The sequence below is a fragment of the Rhododendron vialii genome, chromosome 4a (genome assembly GCF_030253575.1).
Source record: "Rhododendron vialii isolate Sample 1 chromosome 4a, ASM3025357v1".
Classification (NCBI taxonomy): Eukaryota; Viridiplantae; Streptophyta; class Magnoliopsida; order Ericales; family Ericaceae; genus Rhododendron; species Rhododendron vialii.
This window is the reverse complement of record NC_080560.1, coordinates 8,401,957-8,423,390: the sequence shown is the minus strand read 5'-3', so window position 1 is coordinate 8,423,390 and position 21,434 is coordinate 8,401,957. Positions and strand designations below refer to the sequence as shown.

The following is a 21,434-nucleotide window of genomic DNA, read 5'->3' as shown; positions in this document are numbered from 1 at the left end:
GCATGCCGATGGTCCCGTAGCCGAGGGTTCTATTAATTACAGTTCGCTTAATCGGCTCGGCCTCCGATTAACGTTCGGTCAAAGGCCCCTCGATGGTAGTACATCACGCTCAGTACTGAACGAGCATGGGCATTGCTCTAGTTCACCCGCATGGGAATAATGACCTTGGCCGTGGTGACGTTCGTGACGTCATCCAAGCAGTTATTAGGATAAGGATAGGGCACGTGAGGGTGCCAGCTCATCTTAAAAACGGTTACAAAACCCTAATTGTGATGCAAGGGTGACATCAGCCGACGCGTGTCGAGCGTTGATATAGCCTTGGAGCCAAAGCTAGAGGTTCGATGTAAATATCCCATTATGCCTTCCTAGAGGAGGTACACATAACACAACTCTAAAACCCTAGTTCTTGGTTCTTCACTTTCCGCTGCAAGAGTACTGATTCTTGCACCGGAGAGCCTCCAGTGTGGTCCTTAGTCGTGCTTCATTTTGCAGGACAAGGAGAAGGCCAGGAGCAAGCCTCAAACCCTAGATCCAAAGGAGCGAACCATCCTGATCGGAGCCCCACAGACACTTTCCTATAGTGCACCTTGTAGGACAGATTGATACCATACATCTTGAAAATTAATGGTTTAGATACTATTTTTATTTTTGGATATTGTAGACAGACCTATCTAAACCCTTACAATCTCACGTTTAAGTCGCTTAAGACCCCAACGGAAAAAGGAATGGAAAAGGAGGAACTATCTTGTTTTATCAATAACAGAGATCAACATAGTTGGTCTAGCACTCCCGTAGGCACTATTTTGTGGTGCGAGACTGAGATGTTCAAATGGAGCTGCTACCCAACGAATACAATAATATCGCACCTTTTGCTAAAAAAAATAATAAATCGAGAGTTACTTTTTGTTAGAACTTGTAACTCATATGTTAATATGAAGAGATATTGAGAAGTTCAAGAAAGTGGTCAAATGCCGGAGCGAAGCGGAACGAATGGTTCCCCAATACTGAGGTATTTTTGGGAAACAAGCCAAATACCAGATTATGGTTAGAATAGAGTAAGTATAAATACTGTCTGTTATAAACTCTGTTTCAATTGATTGAATAAGAAACGACAGCCGCTCTCGCTCCCATGAACGTACCCGGTATTGAAGAACTACATATATTTTGTGTGTTGATATCTGTACTGTTTTTTATTCGCATATCGTGTGTGTGTTTTGGATCTACACTTCTGTTATTTCCACTCTAGAATTAAGGGGGGCTTTCAAGTAATAATCTTATTTTTGGCATAGTAATATGAATATAAGTGTGATGGAGGGGGGTGTTCCCTGCTCCTACTTGTTCAGCCCTCATTATTCCCCTTTCCTTCGTTCCTCTGCCACTGGCCCACTCAGGAGAAGTTTGTCCCATGCCTATTTACTTTCAAAATTGGTCCACCGTAAAAAAAAGGGAAGACAAAGACAACTTTATTTAAGTAAATTTTGGGTTTGTCCAAACATGAAAAGTAAATTTGGGATGTGTAGTAAATTGGAAAATTATTGAAGTCTCTGGCCCAGTCGGTGAAGCTTGCCCCATACTTTCAAAATTGCTCCATCGTGTAAAGGAAGGAAAGGCGAAGACGGATTTGGGATTTGGCGATGCTGCAGTGCACCCTGCAATACGGCGTATAGTGCAACTGATCAAACTTTTTATTTTGGCAATAGACAGCTCAAATTTTTTAATCCGAACAAGAATGATTCAAATTTGTAGGTGCACTACAAACTGTAATGCATGGTGCACTACAACATCTGCAAGGACTACTTTGGTAAAGTGAATGTGGGATGTTAAGTAAAGTGAAAAATTATTGGAATGCTATTATTGTTTTCAAATAGGGAAAGTTTGCTAGAAATTAAAGACAAATCCTTTTCCGAAATCGCCTCCAAACCGTTACGTTTCGATTGGAACTTCTGGAAATAAAGGAAAAGGCACCAAAAATAATTTGAAAGGAAAATGTGAAAAAAAGTTCAGAGAAGAATTTACAGATAGCACTCAATACTATGTTTTGCTGTGTTATCTCTTCTTTCTTCTCAAAGCAAACAATCAAAGAGAAGTTTTTTTTGAAAGGCGAAAGAAATTTCATTAATCTTTAAAAGGAGATTATAAAGATTAAAGGGAAATAAATGAGGACGGCATCACAATTAATAATTTTCCTTACGTTCACCATATTTCTATAAAAAACAATAGAGATCAAGGTTTTGAATATGAAAAATGATATTGGCACTCCAAAAATTGATGCAGACACTCCAAAATCAGTGTAACTCCAAAGCCACTTTTCTTTATTTTTTGGAGTATCTGCATCAATTTTTGGAGTGTCAATATCATTTCCCTTTGAATATTCCTAGAACAACAGCTTTTTCATTGGAGTTTCATGGTGAACATACACATACGCTATGGAGTAGGATTTTTAGAAGCAAAAATGTGATCTCTATACTAATAAGTCTCAGAATGGTCTATTGATAGAGTGCTAAATTGCATTTTTTTTTTGGTCAAAATTTTAGAGCTCGATTTAATTTATTGATGATAATAGAATCAAGAAAGCTTCCACATTTCATAGTAGCTTTTGTCTTGGAGGTGCAGAATTTGAAGCGATTTTGATGCACAGGTTATCTGGCTTTAAATTGGTGGTCATATCCGGCCATGTTTAGGTTAGGTGTTTGATGCGGCTTACAGTCACAAATGGGAGCACCTAAATGCACACGAATACATATTTGAGTTCCAACACTTGTCGTAGAAGAATTCTTTCAAGATTTGCATGATACAAATGGTTTGCGTTCTAAGAGATTGTGTGTTTTTAAACAAAGCTACTATGAGTACTTGCGTTTGAGTACATATACCCCACGTACATATGTTTTAGCCCCAAGATTTTAAATTTTGATGATAACAAACATACTTTAATTAGTCAACAAAGCAATTACATATGTTTGTATTTTCAATATATCATTTTTAAGTAAACGGTTTCTTTTCTATCTTTACTAACACTATATAAGGCAGCTAAGAAGTCTACAAGGTGATGGCAATTAAGGACCGGAGACATGAACTTTCATAATTCAAAAAAGCAAATAACTAAAATAACTACGGCTTTGTATAGTAAAATCGTGTTCAACTAAAATAACTACGGCTGATTTCCCCACCCCCCCCCTTGGAATGACCACTGAACTCATTCTGAACAAAGAATGAGGCCAAATTCTTTAATTTCTCGTCGATTATTGCATGTAAGTTATCAAAAGTTCGTAAAGCATTCGGTGTGAATTTCGAAGTATTCGTTGCCTGGGTTTGAGTTAAGATGACCCTAATCAATTGATCCAAGTTGGTCGATCTGCGGGGAATTTTGAGTGTAATTTTCAAATGGAGGAAACGGTTTATTTTCTTTCTCTACCAACACTAAGAGGCCAGCAGCTAAGGAGTCTACAAGGAGAAGACAGGGACTGGAAACATGAACTTCCGTAGGTCAACAAAGCAACTACATGGCAAGGCCGCAAGATTTAGACAACGTTAATTAGTTTTTCAATGTAAATTAAAGTGAACGGTCTGTAAAATTAAACTAAAGGGTTTCTAAAATCTTAGGGCCAGTAATACTGCAATATCGAAACTATGTTGGTTAATCAAGAGCAGAGATCAGCACAGCTGGTCTAGCACCCGTGTAGCACTACTTTGTGGTGCGAGACTGAGGTTTTCAATTGGAGCTGATGGGGCTGTATAGATACGTCGGCATTAATCTTACCAATGAATACAATAACATCCTACATTTGGCCAAAACAATAAAAATATCGAGCTACAGTTACTCAACCTTCATGAATTTTGATGAGGTCACAGTAACGATGTCAATGCTCATTTTTTATGTGAACCTTGTAGCCAAAAGAAAGGCAAACTTTTAGGGGTTTGACAAAACTTGTCCTAATCAACTATGATGCGGCTAAATGGGCTTTCTTAAGGTATTTTGGAACCATTAATTTGGGGATGTTCCTGCAAAAATAGATTATAAGTACTTATGCAGTGGTGTATAAGACTAGAAAAAGTTACAGGGGAAGAAATTAGGGGAATGAAGACTCGGCTGTTAGCATACAACTAACTATTAAAGATGTTCAAGTTTGGAAATTTGCCATACTAGTGGGGTACTTGGACCTTTTAGATCAATTCGCTACAAGTCTCTGGATGTTTTGGGGCACATAATGATTAGATTAACTAGACCCATCTAGTCTTTGCATTACTCTGTTTTAGGGTACCAATTTTACAAATAGAGATGGAGCTTCTATGAAATTAGAGACAACTAATTGCTCTGAAAGCTTGACTGAGCTTGTCTCCAAATGCTATTTATCCATTTCTAGGTCTGATCCTCACAGTTGGATTTCAAGTTTTGACTGATGTGCTACTACGGAGCACCATATGCGTTAACCTTTTTTCAAATTTCTATTATATGATAATTGACAAGTCAATGGTGACTTCTAATCTGGCTTTCAAGTTCTGAATAAAATGACAAAGATGTTCTTGCTTCCAACTTTGAAATATCAGATCGTATTCGTCAAATGTGGAACTTTCAATTGATTTATCCTTAGAATGCACATAGTTTGCCTCCCCACTTGCACTACAGTTGGATTCTTGCTCCAATTTACTAATCCCAGATTTTTTTTGCCGGTACTAATCCCAGACTTATTATTAAGCCTTTCTCCAGTTATAATGGATGCTGAGAGCTTAGTTCCAACTGCTCAAAAGGGGTGGAATGTTTTTTCCCACTGAGCTGTCATCAGAAGATGTCTTGTTTTTTGTCGAATATATGAATGTGCATGTAACTTGGACAGGGAATTCTGGGCGCTCTAGATATTATGAATTTAATCCGTGATTCCAATAGGATTAAGACTGTCAAGGGTATGCCTTGTAAAAGTTCATGTAGTTTGATTGCAAAACAACATGTTTCTTGGATGTAGCACTGTAAGCAAAGGCCATTAATCAAGTTAGTCAGTTAGTGATTAAACAGGATTAGTTCAAAAGTTAGATGAGCTGGCATTCTGTTAGCTTTTCTGTTAGTCTTGAGGGTTTTTTTTGTATAAGTGGAGAATCCACCAAACAATTCAGTCAGTTGAGAAAATAAAGATTCAAGGGTTACATATATATCTCTCTCTCTCTCTCTCTCTGGCTTGCCTTGGTTCATGAATTTCTACGTGGTATCAGAACGGGGCCCATTCCACTTCATTTTTATAAAAATTCACAATCCAAACCCAACGATAACAGGCCAACAAAAAGGCTGCATGATGATAAGACCCATGCAAAAAGTGGCCACACATGACAGACCTCAAACACGGCTGCACGTGAGGGGGATGTTATTAAGATATAAAGTCCCACATTACTTGGGAGTGGAATGAGTAATCACTTAATAACATTTGGGATCTCTCCACTCATTTGCCAATAGATTTTGAAATGGATTTAAAGTTTCTACTGCTTCCTTTTACAAAACTAAGCGCAAGAAGAAAACACGAACAATGTTTGAGCCAGAGGTACTCAAGAAGAAAACACGCTCAATGTTTGAGCCAGAGGTACTTCCTCTTTGAACAAACAATATTAAGATAAATTTTACAGAGTAGTTTTTCTTTAATTCAATAACCACTAATTCTTTTTGACCAAGCATCCTACAAAATAAGAATCCTAGTTCAAAACAAACTAGGAAACTAAATATTTCTTTGAACAATTATTCCTAAAATTGAAACTCCCTAACAAATTACTAAAATAAAAAATGTGGAAAACTAGAAAATGCTATTTATTAAATTATTTCAATTTCCATTCTATTCTGCATCATTTCTCAAGTCAATCAAATAGACAAAACTAATAGCATATTATTTTATTTTATTTTTTGAAACAACAAAAATATTATTAAAGAGAAACTTGATAATGGGTACATCGAGCGAGGAGAGGGGAAAAAGAGAAGGGGAGAGAAAGGGGGAAACTTCCAATCTGAAGTTGAGAAGCCAAAAGAAACACAACAAAGGCAGACTGAAATTCAGTCCCAAATACAATGCCAAAACACAACCAGCTTGATCAAACAACCACCTATCGAAACCTCTTCAAAAAGCAGCACTTCTAATCTGAAAAGCTTCCAACCCGGCCAACATAATCCATCGTCCCAAAGTAGGTAAGCCAGCTTCAACCATAGCAGGTGAGGAAGCCAAGAATAAAAACACCTTGCATAACATACATCATTCTTCCATATACCCCAGCAAACATCAGCAACCATATCAGCATCCAAGAGATCATCGGCAATCCAAAGATATCAACTTTTAAATTTAATTCTGCAACAGATGCATCCAGGGATCTTAGCCCTCCCACAAAGTTAGGAGTTGATAAGAAAATTTCACTTGAAGCCAGACTCCACATGGTAGAAGAAAGTTACGCACATAACAATACCAGCCTTCTTAAAATAGTCTCACAATCATCAGCATCAAAATTCCAATTACTTCACACTGACATTCAGCTTTCAGCACCATAAGATAAATATTGAAACCAAAATAATCTCTTAGCCCTCCAAGAGAAAGGAGTTGAAAAAAGACCACAAGCCCTCCATATCAGAGCTCTTAGCCCTCCGAAAAGGAGTTGATGAGTGGCAAATATGAGAGTCGCAAAATACCAGTAAGAAACCAAAACCTCTTAATTAACCTCATCTTTGAATTGCTCTTTGTTCCACACTGACAATAGACCACCAAACACACCTTCAGCTTCAGAGAAAGCAAACTCCACATCCCCTTTACCCCACAGCCATTGTACAACTAATAGCGTATTGTTGATGATTTCAGAATGCAGGTTATTATTGTTTTTCGGCTTGAGTTGAACAAGAGTTTCCACCTGAATTTTGTTTCGGTATGAACTTGCAATGAGTAGTTTCTAAGTTATTTAGTTGTACTCTTTCACCTCCAATTTATGATATGAGATCAAGTGCTGCACTAAAAATTGACAAAACCTCGCTGGAAACCCTCCTTGACAGTCTGCCAGTCCTTCTGCAATACCATACCATTGCCAACTCCGTACTGAATTTGGCAGTGAAGTTTGACGATTGCCAAAAGTCGACATGACTCTTCTTATTTACTTCTCTCACCATTGGTCCCACAAATAGTATTACGATTTCAGAGTTCTGCATTCAAGAAATGGCAACTATGGATCAGGATTACGAATAGCAACATTGGCAAGATAACAAGCCGAATTTGTCTCTGGCATTACCATTGCGAGATGAACCACATGCAATGCTCAACGCAGGCCATTAGACCTAAATGGTCGGTACAATCTGCATCTATTTTAATACTCAAATTTCCTTAAAATCCAGTTAGTAATACTTAAAAACCTGCAAGGCTGACATGTCAAAACCATTAGTTCATCGACACTTTTCTATTTTGCTTGTTTCTTGTATTTCTGCTGCTGTGCAAGTAGGTGTCCAGGATGAGTTTTGAGTTGGTTTTTTCTTGTTGTGTTGTTTTCTGTAGGTTGCCAGGGCAGGGACTGTATTGCATGCTCTGTATGTAGAGGTGGTTTGCTTTATGAGGGGGTTAATTTATCCAAAATAGAAAAGTGTTGTGGGCTATGTTGACCGATTAAACTTTCTAGACTAGAGGGTTTTTTCCCCTCTTCTCTTTTAAATAAGAACACCAGATAGGTACCATGCTAATGAGGACAATACAAAAGCCAGCTACTAAAAACTTGGGCCTGAGCAGTTATAAAAAAGATTACGATCCGAGTAAGCAATATGAGAAGATAGTGTTTGCAATCCAATGCATTGCAGATGAAATTACATACAAATTAACAAAAAAAAACTTGCGAGCTACTCCACCACAAAGTAATTCAACCCTCAATTGCACACAACCACATGCTATATGGTGTGACATAGTTATTGTGTAACAGAATAGTTAACCGAGAGACAGTCTCATAAATCTGCTCATAAACACACTACTACAATAAAGCATTGTTAGTCTTTCATCACACTCTTGCTACAGTGATGGATCTGGGTGTGATTGTAAGTCACTTTTTTTTTTATCACTGTTATAAACCGTGATTGAAAGATAGAAAGAATCATGCCCAAAAGGCGTTATCGTTTCTAGGCAAAACCGAGATGGAAACTCATTTTCTGTGTTCTTTCCTGGGTTTTGATCACGCTTTTGCTGAAAAATCATGATTATATGTAGATAACGATCACCACCAAACATGTGATCTATCCTGTCTAAAAAATGAGATGGAAAATAGTTAGGCGTGATCTTTTTTGGTTTTTAGATCACGGTTTTCGTCTAAATTAAAAGTGTGATTAAATGTTCTTATCATTACAGTCTAGAAACGTGATTGAAAGATGCATCTTTTTTTCTTTTTTTTTTTTGCATTTAAAAAATGCCCGTATCTCTAACCAATAATAAATCCACGTAAAATATGTATTCAGCCCGTAGCTATCTTTTCCAAAACAAAAGACATAGCAATACGAAATATGTATAACTGATATTGTATCTTGCATAAAACATGTCATAGATAGAAACATCGTGCCAGAAAGCCTACTTTCAATCTAAGATCAATCAAATTTCTGAAAATGCATAAAAAAATGCATAACAAAAGCTTCAACCAAAAAAAGGACAAAGAAAACTTGAACCACAAGCATGGAGTTATGTCCTAGGCTACAACGAATAGCACTTCGCCTTTCTCTGAAGCCAATTTCAAGCGCTTCGTCATTCTTTGAAGCCAATTTCAAGCTCTTCGTCATTCTCAGAGCATGCCTAAATCCAGCAGAAAATAAAAAGTAGCATCATCAAGAACTCCAAGCAAAAAGTAGCAGAAAACACATCTTTAGAACCAAACTCATGCATATATGAGATCAAGAACTCCAAACAAAAAGTAGCAACATCAATATATAGAAGTAGAAACAACAGGATCAAGCAACAAATAGGCATATATATCCAAGATAAAAGCAGTAGGCAAATAGAGCACTTCTCATCAACATCATGGCAACAGCAAATTCAACATAAGAAAAAAGTCTTCACCTTTTTGAGAGAATGTGTAAGCATCCTATAGAATAACTTCTTTCTTTCACTGCATTTTAAGGAAATCATTTGGCATCAAGTCACAAATAGAGCCTCTATATGCACTTTAAAACATGCATGTCAAAACAACTTCCAACCCATGTCTCATACTCATTGAGCAATTTCAAACTCAAAAGATTATTGAGAGGCCAAAAGCAGACATTCACCATTTGCATATCAAACCATGCCATTAGATTGCCTTTTCTTAACCTGCAAACCTTTTGCGACTCCCCCTGGAAAAGTGGTTGCTTGATATACACCTTGTTTTGCTAGATTACAAGTAGAGCAAATACGAAGGCCATCTCGAACGAGCAACACAACGTCGTAAAACCTAAATGAGTTCAGCCTAGCGACTAGGGAAAATGTCTCAAGTTAATCCATCCCAAATGTATGACCCTGGCAACTGACTGAACCTTGAAGTTCTCAGTACTACCATTAGGATGATTATTTGACTGCACAAATCAAGCAACAACCAACTTTCCAAACATCATTATGGCAAAAGGGGGTGTTTTCCTCATCTATTGACTATGTACACTAAGGAGACCAATAACTGTACAAGCTCAGTCAACATGATTATCATGGGAAAGACAATTTGGTTCATTGATTTATATACCTAGAATCCAAAATGCATGCTTCCAAGTGACTAGACACTCCAAAACAGATAGGTTGTTACAAACTCCAACCCCCACTCCAAAACCATGATCTTTGCTCCTACTTTAAACCCAGGATCTCCAATGTAAACTTCTGATGTAAGACTCTATCAGATGAGATCAGGGTTTTTAAAAATGCTACAAGAAAATAAGGTGGAACAAAGACAGTAGACAAGAATTAACAGGTAATTGCTAGAAAGATGAGGACGAACCAACTTATCAACCAAATGTTATGTATAATAATAGCCTTTGCACAAAGGGATTGGAACTTTGGAAGTACATTGGACAACTACAGGTAATGCGTACGATACAATTCAATTTCCCATAACAAGTAATTAGTCTCACTCATTTTCTTGTAGCTATGAGCATCCCACATGGTCAAATGCAACAACGGGTCCAGTTATACTGGATCTAAAATCCTTTCTAACAATGAAAACCAGCTGCAAATTTCTGAACACTATGTTGTACGCGGCTCCACGCCAAGGATATCTATGGATATCTGAAACACAAATTCACAAAACCCTTATCACCACTAACTCAGCTCCCATACGTCTTAATTAGAGCTGTCCAAAAAATTCGGTGAACTATAAAACCATTCGGAACCTAACAGAATTGTACGTTTTGGATTGGATCCATAGATTAATGGTCCGGACACAGATTCAAAAATTAGAAAACCGTGAGATACGGTTCAGTCCATAAAAAATGTCTCCAATTTTAATGTACTCTATTTTAATTTTTCATCAAATCGTGCCACTAGAAAATATTTTGTGTTTCCTTGGCCAATGCTAATTTTTTTCAATCTCTTCAGATGCAACATGAACGCCATGACAACACACATCTCCGAAACGAGAATGACAAGCTCCGGACTGAAAACCTGAGGTACCGGGATGCTCTCGGTAACTCCTCCTGCCCGTCTTGCGGAGGTCCGACTGCCTTGGGCGAAATGTCGTACGATGAACAACAGTTGCGGATGGAGAATTCTCGGTTGAGGGACAAGGTAATGGCTAATAATGATCACTACACCTGAATCAAGCTACGTTTCACCGAAAAATAGTTTAGATCCAAATTTTATCAACGAGAATATTCAGAATGTTGAACTGATCGATTACAGCACACACTCATTATGAGTAGGCCTCACACTCAACTCGACAATTCCTTGAACCTTATGTTTATCATTCCCATCTTGTTTATTTGGTAAATATCATTCTCGTCTTGTTATCAAATAACTTTGGACTGGGGGAAGCTGCTGTGCAGCTTCGTGCTGCACAGCGTGCTGCGCACCCGCCGGCGAGGCCTTGCCAGCATCGGTCCGGCAATCGGAGACGTTCACCGCGTAGAGCTCGTCAAGTTCTATGTACGTGTCAAAAAATCAGCTCGATCGAATATTGTTAAGTGCCTCATCCGAACACATATAACTTGCAAAAAAAAATCCTAATGGATACAAAACACTGGATCAAAACCATTGAATCCATTTTTTTAAAGTTATATGTGTTCGGATGAGGCACTTAATGATAATTGATCAATCTGATTTTTGGTCCGCACATAAAACTCGACGAACTCTACGCGGTGAACGTCTCCGATCGCCGGACCGATGCCGGCCCCAGTCCTCAAATAACGTTCTCTTATCACATTTTTTTTCTTCCAATGTTTTTAGATTGATAGAATGGCAGCCATAGCGGCCAAGTACGTTGGTAAGCCGGTGTTGAACTACCCCATCGTATCACCACCGGTAACTCCGCGATCACTAGAGCTAGGGAATTTCGGAGGGGAAGAATTGGAGTATATGGTACAGGAGACCTACCGAGGCCGACGGGTGGACCTACTGTGGATCAGACAGATAAGCAGATGGTGGTTGAGCTTGCATTGGCAGCTATGGAGGAGCTAACCCGAATGGCTCAAATGGGCGACCCATTGTGGATCCCGGGCATCGGAAGCAACACTTGTGTGCTGAACGAAGAAGAGTACTTCAGGACGTATCCGAGAGGGATGTGGTAAGTGTCATCATGTATTTTGTGTAGTCACACAACATGTTATCTTCGGTTTTTATCGATAAAATTGCTCATTAAATTCATGATCCGAACGTATCTGGAGTTTCTAGTGGGTTTTTATTGGATGGATATGGGCCTAGCTAATTCCCATCACTCTTTTTTTTTTGGGTAATAACAAGCATCAATGGGCTAGTGTGTTCTCTGGGATTGTCTCGAGAGCTACGACTCTTGAAGTTCTATCAACAGGAGTGGCTGGAAACTACAATGGAGCCCTTCAAGTGGTAAGACAGAATGCATAAACTTTTTCCTTTTGTTTTAGCAAATTACACCAATTTGCTTCTTAACACAATACAATTCTAATTTCTCAGATGAGTGCCGAATTTCACGTGCTTTCACTAGTCGTACCCACTCGGGAAACTTACTTTGTGAGGTACTGCAAGCATCATATCGATGGTACATGGGCCGTGGTAGATGTTTCTTTGGACATTCTGCGGTCTAGCCCGGTAATGAGGTGCCAAAGACGCCCATCTGGTTGCCTGATTCAGGAAATGCCGAATGGGTACTCAAAGGTGAAGAACATATAGTTGTCATTAGAATTAGAACTAGAAGCTGCTAGCCATTCCTTCTATTCGAAATTTGTATCAACAATCTCGTTGTTTTGCGCTTAGGTGACATGGATAGAGCCTATGTAGCACCGACACTCCAAAAGAGCGCCGTGTCCACATATTGGACACGGGGACACGGCGGGAACACGCCCAAATACGTATTGGACACGCCACGCCACGTGGCGTGTCCAATAATTTTTATTATTTTTTGATGGGGGACACGTGGGGGACACGGCTGGGGACACGCCGGGGACACGGCTGGGGGTCAAAATGTAATATATATTTTTAATTTTGAGGGGTTAATACGAAATTATTCAAAAATATTTGGGTTAAAACTATAATTATACCTTTATTTGGACCATGGTAATCTTATATATTCATATAGGACATGTCGAGTTAGGTTCCGGTGAGGGATCCCTCATTTTATTAAAATGTGGGACTCCCCTTCCGGATTGAATTTCGATGATTCGAGCCGCTCAAAGTGATCAAAACGTGATTTTAAGGGTCCCCGTGAGAAATCAGCAAAAAAAATGACCGGGAAGAGCTTCATCCGAGCAGTTTTCATTGAACGGTTCAAAAATAACTGCTCGGATGACGTCCTTCCCGGTCATTTTTTTTGCTGATTTCTCGCGGGGACCTTTAAAATTACGTTCTGCACACATTGAACGGTTCGGATTTTCAAAATTTGATCGGGAAATGAAAGTCCCTCATTTTAACAAAATGAGGGATCCCTCACTTGAAAATTCCTCAGGACATGTCTTCATCAACAGTGGAAGAAAAGAAATATATATGTATATATGTATTTATATATATTTATTTATTTATTTATACACGAGGCGTGTCCCCCGTCGTGTTCGTGTCCCCATTTTTTTAGAATTGCCGTGTCCGTGTCCGTGTCCGTATTTGTGTCCGTGCTACATAGGATGAGCATGTGGAAGTGGATGATAGAGGAGTTCACAATTTATACAGGCCGTTGGTCAGCTCCGGGCTTGCATTTGGTGCAAAACGTAACTGATTTTGTGTGTCAATATTGCGCGTGAATTTAGCTCAGTTCGAATTTCAATTTTCTCAATTTTCGAAACATTATTTCATTACTATTTCCTAACGGTAACTGATTCTAAAATTGTCTAATTAATAACCACATTTTTCAAATGATTTCAGACCATAGGTGGAAACCAGAACAATATGCTGATACTACAAGAAAGTTGCACCGACCCAACCGGATCTTTTGTCATTTACGCCCCTGTTGATGTAATTGCAATGAACCTGGTACTAGCCGGGGGAGACCCGGACTACGTGCCCATTCTGCCATCGGGATTTTGTATACTACCTAATGGGCATGGAGGTGAGCTTATTTGAGGACGGGCCCGGTGGATCTCTTCTGACTGTCGCATTCCAGATTTTGGTGGATTCTGCTCCAAACGCAAAGCTTTCTCTTGGATCGGTCGCGACTGTCAACAACCTCATTGCTTGCACCGTCGAAAGGATTTAGGCTTCTGTGGCCGCCAACAGTGCTTGAAATGTGAAGCCTACAGATTGGGTAAGCTCACGTTTTGAGATAGGTGATTTCTTTAATTGATTAATTTCCTAGCTTCTCTAACTTATTTAAAATGTTTCTTGAAAACAGAAGAACTCTATGTTCATGATTTATGAAATTTTGCCTGTGTGCTTTGAAGGAGTGAATCATCTACTAGTGAGACTTATTTATCCTCCACAAAGAAACAAAATTAGTGCATCTCACAATGGTGGCTCCTTTTCCAAGAAAATTATAAGCTTGTTCCATTGGTGAGGTAATTGAAGATAGATGTATTGCCAATTGTGATCATGTACTCAACTTCTTTTTTCAACTTCCCTATTTCAAGTTGGTCTAATGATTTGAAGTTAATAAAGCAGTCTTCATTCAAGAGATCTTAATTTGGTTCAACGACATTAGGAGGTGTACTTAAGTGTTAAAGAAAGCAGGTCAGGAATTCTCCTCCATGTATGTGTTAATCTAACTATTTTACCAATACTAACTTTTGCTGATAAAAAAAGTAGTCTTTATTTTACGAAATGCTTATATTATTTGTTTGAAGTATATGTAGGGTAATAACAATTATTTTGCTATGTTTTCATTATTACTAATACTTTGGTGATCACATTTTGAATACTATGTGATGTGTTACCAATATATTAGTAGAATGTGTATCAATTGTTACTAATACTTTCGTGATCACATTCTACCAATATAATGGTAACACATTATAGTATCCAAAATATGGTACCCAAATGCGCATGCTTACCATAACATTGCTCATTTATTATATCTTTATGATGCTTCATCTTCCTTGTTCCTAAGTCTCTCCGGCCCATGGGGGTCCAAAAAACTTAATGAATATGCACTCTTTTCCTTCAGTTTGTCCAGTAATTACTATATAATCCTCTCTTTGAGTTTGCAAATTTTAAAACCTAATCATTCTTCAGTTTGTGGATGCAGAATAAGGAAAAAGAGATTAAAACTGATGGATGCCATCCTTTGAAGATCGGAAGAAGTCAAGATCGCACCTTTAAAGCGCCTCTATGGTGTCAATTTTCGCACCTGAAGAAGCAACCTAATCATTTTACCAAATTTGAAGGAATTAAAGGTTCGGAATTGACTTCTCAGGATACCGTAATTAGGAGAGAAGAATATAAAAATACCTTAGTTATGTAGTCTTTATCAAAGCTTGAACTCTTGTTTAGTTTTGGTTTTAGGGTTAGGGTTATGCATGGGTAAGTGTTGGTACTTCTTATGCGTCATCTTGATCCTTTCCCTTGTTTCCATTTGTTGTGTTTTTAGCCTTAGTGGCTGGAAGAGCCTGAAGCAAACACCTTTTCCATTACTTTCTAACATCTTTTAAATTATTTCGAATGTTTCGAATATTAATTGGTGTTGCTTCCTGATGTCTTTTTCCGCTATTATCTAATCTTTCATTTAAGTATTTTGATAGCTTATTTAAAGCTTGGATTCAATTATAGGGATTAGTCAATACTTATTGGGTCACTAGCTAATTATTGACTAGTCCTATATTTATATACCTTTGTCGGAACAACCAATATAGTTTAGACCCGGATCTGAAGAATATTGTAAACATAGTATGCTATACTATATATCCACGAATCGTTGTTCTTCCTACCGATAATTAAAATGACCGATGAACTTAAATCGTATGGGCGCTAGATTCAGTTCAAGTGTGACTAAAATTTTGTTGAGACTTCTCACATTAAACTTTTATTTTACCAAATATGATGAATAGTACGTTGGTAGCCTTTTATGCAGGGACTTCTAACTTGAATTGAATGCCACCATTTATGTTGTTTGGTGCCTGGTTCTACTATATTTGTATGTATCACAATAATGCTGTACAAGTAAAGAGATCTCAAATAATGAAATGTACGTGTTGTTCTTCAACCTATAAATAATGTCAAGGATATGAATTCATAACCTGTAAATGTTCGCGTGGTCGGCTTTAGAACATGAACTTCAAGCACGTGTTCAAATCAATGTCCCCATCAAGCAACGCACAATTAAAGAAGTTAATTTGATTCTCTTCCGACATCCTATTCTAAAGAAGCTAAGACATCCTGGTCTAAATCAAATGTCTTTAGTTCATAAAGTGAAACTCATTACTTTTGTCTTGGTATATCGTTTAACAACGTATCGGCCACGAATCGGTAATCTGTAATCGAGCTCGAACCCTTTTCAAAAGATATACGACACAATCGATATCAAAGACCGAATCAGAATCAACTTTTGTCTATTCTTTAATTTGTTCAGGGAACAACGTTTGCTCTATTTTTGTTACTCACTCTTATGAAAAGACGCTTCCTAGCTCTTTCCAAAGGGTCTCTTAGACTCTTAGTGATGTAGCTTTTAATCTCTTTTCTTAGCCTCTCACATGCCTAGGAGATGTATGATCGGAGAAAGAGAGAATTATTTAGTATGGCGCATAAAGAGTTTTGAATTGCTTTCCCTTTTCTAGTTCATGAAAGAAAAGGGCTACTAGTGAGTTATACGTGATGGAACTCGACTTGGTTTCCGGGAAAATGGCGATGGATGATTCTTGGGCTATTCTTGCAAAACAAAGAAAGTACTTAAAGGAAGGACTTCGCAATTTTTACTTGGATTAGTGCATTAATAGCCAATGATAGATTCCCAATAATTTGTAACCTTTTCAAGATGTTTTCAATCTCTTTAATACTCCCTCCCTCCGATCCCTCCCAATTTACTCGTCCCTTATCCTATTCCAATAGCAAATTAATTACAATTTTTTATTTGACAATACTTGTTAGAAGCAATATAAATTTGATTTAATAGATTTTAATTAGTTTTACTAAGTTTTTAAAATAACATAAAATCTTATGAATTATTAGGTAGATAAAATTTAAACGTGGCATGAATGTCTAAAAGGGCTAACAAATTAAGGTGGAAAGAGTTTTTTTTTTTTTTTTTGCTTTAGACGGGGTAAATATGGCATTTTGATATGTCGTTAATCTGAAAGGGAGGTCAATGTCATTTTTAATAATCCTAACAGCCCGTTTGGATGCGGGGAAAGAATCGGGATATTAGTTAATAAGAGGGATGAGACCCCGTTCTGTTTTCTCCCAAACCCTTCTTTTTAAAAAAAGAAGAAGGTAATTTTAAACTCAAATACAATGAAAATGAAAATTAATTTTTTAATTTTTTTTGCACCGTTTAAAATATCTCAATGAGATCTATCAAACAAAATTTATATTGGTAAGAAAATTATTTACGTAAACATATGATTTTTGACCTTGAAATTACTTTCTTTTTCAAAAAGTTCTTTTTCGGAAAACTAGGAACGGCACCTAAGATAGTAGGGGGTAGTTAATAAGGGATGACCCACATTGATGTGATGTTTATAGAGGAGGATTTAATAGTAGGTTGTTTGGATGATGTATTAGAGAATGAGATTAAATAATACTTGGTTTGGATGAAGGATTAATAGGAAGCATATGGAATGGTAGATGATATAAAAAACTGTCAAATGACTCTTTTGCTCTTGTGCAGTGTCTAAATTAATTATGTATTACGTTTTATATGTAATTGCAAATTTAATAATTCTTTCACAATTTAAGTCGTAATATTTATTTCCACTAACAAATTAACGAATTTAATATTATTATTAAACAATTTTTTTTATTTATAAAATTTGGTTTTTTTTAAAATTAAGTGTTCCAAATTTCAATTCGTTTGAACCGGTGTAAAGATTTTAGTTTTCTGATCATTTTATCATAAATGGTCATAATTAAATATTGACTATAGGGCTCTCGTTGATTAGCCCTAAGAAAGTTGTAGAATCATATATCTCTTAGGGCTAACTAATGAAAGTCCTAGAGTCAAAAATTAATTATGACCCTTTATGATAAAATGATTAGAGACATATGATCTTCGTATTGGTTCAAACGAATTGAAAATTAGAGCACTTAATTTTTTAACCATATTTTTTAATATATAAACTGTCTAAAGAGGTTGAAAAATTAAGGGTTCCAAATTTCAATCCGTTTGAACCGGTGGAAAGATTTTAATTTTCTGATCATTTTATCCTAAACGGTCATAATTAAATTTTGACTTCAGCGTTCTCGTTAATTAGCCGTAAGAGATATTTGATTCAACGACTTTCTTAGGACTAATCAACGAGAGCCCTAGAGTCAAAATTTAATTACAATCATTTAGAATAAAATGATCAAAAAACTAAAATCTTTTCACCGGTTCAAACAGATTAAAATTTGAAACACTTACGGTTTTAGGAAGGAGGGGGATAAATGCTTGACGATTTCCTAGTCCTAGATTAATGGGTTGCCCCAAGCGTAGAGCGGAAACCGACGTAGCACAATATCCGGTAAGTCCGGAGTCGAATCCACAAAGACGGTAATGTGTGCTGACTAAAAATTCGGGTTGTTATAATTTAAATGGGCTCTTAAGTAGCCACCCCTTGTCGGTTGATTGAGATTAACTAAACTTACGAAATAATTGAACTTTTTAGATAATTAAAAGAAGGTCTGGTCGTAGGGTTCGTAGCATTCGTAACCAGTCCGGATTAACCTGCTCCATTCGGTGTTCTTAAAAACATTCAACTTTTATTTGGAAAAGATACCCCGCAAGATGCGAGACCTCATGGTCGCCGTTTACCCATGCGCAGCGGAGAATGAGTTTTGGACCCCCATTCTCCCGTTCACATGGGCTCCAACAATGCCTGGGTTCGTCTGCAGGAAGTATTTTACCAATCTAAAATTGTCTGATTCAATGTTTGAAAATAAGAGCAGTGCCCGGACTAGCCACGATGTGCTAATCACCCCGCGACCCTACCTAAACGACTACTCACTAATCATTGAACAAGAAACACAAGAAACCCTAACTTGAAACATACTTCTATTGCGCGAGATGAAAAATAAACAAAAAATTCAAACCAAACAAAAATAATCAAATAACTTTAATGAAGAACATAAATCAATATAAGTTACCGAACTGTAAATATTTAAATAAAATTTCAAGAACTTAAAAAGAAAAAAGCTATGAAGAAAAACACCGTATTCTAAAGCTGTAAAATAAAATCGGAACAATCCTCACGATTGCAGCAGTCGGCGGCCTTTTTCTGTCCGTGGGAAAATCAGATATCGGCAGCAGCAGCTTTTTCCTTCTTTTCCACGGTCTGCCCCGTCGGTTGCGTGATCCCAAGAAGAATCACGGCAGCCCCAATCTTTGTCTTTTTATTACCGTGGGAAGAAGTCCAAAAGCTGCTGTAGTCCTCCTCCCCCTCGGCAGCCCTATTTTCTTTTCTTCTTCTTCTATTCCAAACCGACTTCCACTTTTCCATTCTTGGCCCAACATTAAGTCAAACCAATTGCTAACTATTGGGCCCACCAAAGTCCAAGGGCAACTATTATTTGTTTGGTTTCAGTGAACATCATCAATTCCGTCAATTGAGTTGTGAATCGATACTCTGAATTGCAACTCCACTTGATTGATTCCAAACGGCCGAGTATCAAACATCGTTTAATATTTCAATTTCGCATATTCTTCTATCAAATCCTCCAAATACCTATAATACACAAATTAAGCATTAAGCTCCGAATAATAATATAAATGAGACTTAACAAAGATAAATTAGGGGCGCTAATGTGAACATTTACGCGCCTATCACACCCCCCAACTTATACTTTGCTAGTCCCGAGCAAAGAAAACAAAATGCAACTAAAAAGAAATAAATTAACCGATAGTTCTTTTAAACCCCCAGGCGGCCCCGGTAGGACGAGTGAAATCTCGTGAGGATTTTCAGCAGTGATCATCCACAAAACACCGTGGATCCCTTTACTTGGAACTCAAAAGGGAACTGCAATGCAACTCTTTGATACGCCAATGCCAAGAATATAGCATATGCGAAAATAGTTCTAGAGGCTATCAAAACATAGAAATAAATCATGGCACCAAACCTTAGCATGTGTGAGCAATGACCTTAACCACAAGTGAACCACAACCAAGTACTCTCTCCGGACCGAGTCTCGACTTCAATTCTCACCGTGTTATGCACTCAACAAATGAAATCACTCAAAACAATGTGCATATTACTCTCAATATGTGCGGGCAGACGTTATGTAAATGAAAGCAAATACTTCCGCACACGATGACACGAAAAGAAAGCTTTTTATAGTGGACACACGATCTCATGAACGGAATGCCAAGTATTGGAAATTCTCTCTATTCACCAATTTACAGCCCATTGCCCCTAAAATCAAATAGGACTTTTATTCGGTTATATTGTTGGGTAAGGAAAATTGCTTCAAAGGGTAGGATAAATCATAAGCAAGTGTCTGAGAATAAGCTAAAACAATATAGGGCAAGTGTAACAATGTGCACCCTCTTATCATTCTTTTCAACTCCGTCACATCTCTCTTATTTTTAACCCTTCACACAATTCCCCAGTGAAATTCACACGTTTCTTTTTTCAAACAAATGCAAGGGTGTCTTCCCCTTTTTCATTCAAGTTCTATTTTTTTTCTTTATTTCTATTTTCTCAATTTTTTTATTTTTAGCTATGGGGAAGAATACACCATATTTCAAGCACAACTCTCTCAAATACACTTCCTCCATTCTCTTCAAAAATTAATCTTCACATGATTAGCTCGCCATTCTCAAGACAAAATTTGGTTGGTAAAGCTTAACAAGAAAAAGGCTCATGCAAGAGGCTCAATGTGGCTCGCAAATATAAGTATTTAAGAAAAAGAAACGAACCGGCTCAATCAGCAAAGATGGCCTATTATCATCTCCTAGGGGCAATACAACCATATAACTTTCCATTCCCAAAAGAAGATATAATAGGCATGCATAAAGTCCCAATACTTGACGACAAAGATAATGAGATCGACAACGATTAAGCTTCTTTCTCTTTCTTTTTTTTTTTACGACAAACGAAGAGTTTATGTGACACCACTCCAAAAAAAGATAAGGCACTAAAGCTCACATGGGCATAAGTCTCCACTAATCTAGCCATTGAAAGCACTCAAGTCACAACTCACAAACAGTCAAGGTCCAACAAACGTGCAGTGCAAAGATGCTAAGAATGTATGCCAGAATAAATTTCTATCGCCAAGTTAGCAAAAAGAACTAACATGCAATATCATATTCAAGTAATGCCCAACAATTCTCAACACTAGCAACCAACAAGTAAACATTGCAATCTTCAAGTCTCAAGTAGAAAGGATCCAACAAGTATTTTTAATTTTCAATTTTTTTTTATTAACAAGATAAAGAACAAAGTGATTCCTCCCCCCAACTTGAACTATTCAATGTTCGCATTGAAAGCATAAAAAAAATAAAAATAAATAAAGATCGGACATAAACAAAAAAGAGAGGAGAGATATCACCTCGGAAAGGAGGGCTAAGCAGAGTAAATTAGAGAGTGAGGGAGACCCCCCAACTTGGATCGAACAACCTGCAAAATGTTAGCCTCCAAAACAGCAAGAAAAAAATAACTAAAAGAAATAAACAAAGTAAGAAAGAAAAATAAAATACAAAAAACCATCCACTTTCTTCACGCGAAAGACACGGGTACTACTTTTCTCCCTATTTCTCAAGCGAGAAAC

The 21,434-nt window shown here is 37.4% G+C and overlaps 1 protein-coding gene and 1 long non-coding RNA gene across 2 annotated transcripts in view; one reads left to right on the top strand and one right to left on the bottom strand.

The window, feature by feature from the left end:
• The window catches only part of LOC131323043 (uncharacterized), a 131,135-nt gene that overhangs the window by 17,922 nt on the left and 91,779 nt on the right, over window positions 1-21,434 (bottom strand). The gene's annotated exons all lie outside the window — the stretch shown is intronic.
• Window positions 13,675-15,237, top strand: LOC131323054 (uncharacterized). Its single transcript, XR_009199067.1, has 3 exons — window positions 13,675-13,851; window positions 13,988-14,101; window positions 14,775-15,237. It is a non-coding gene; the product is annotated as an uncharacterized LOC131323054 (long non-coding RNA).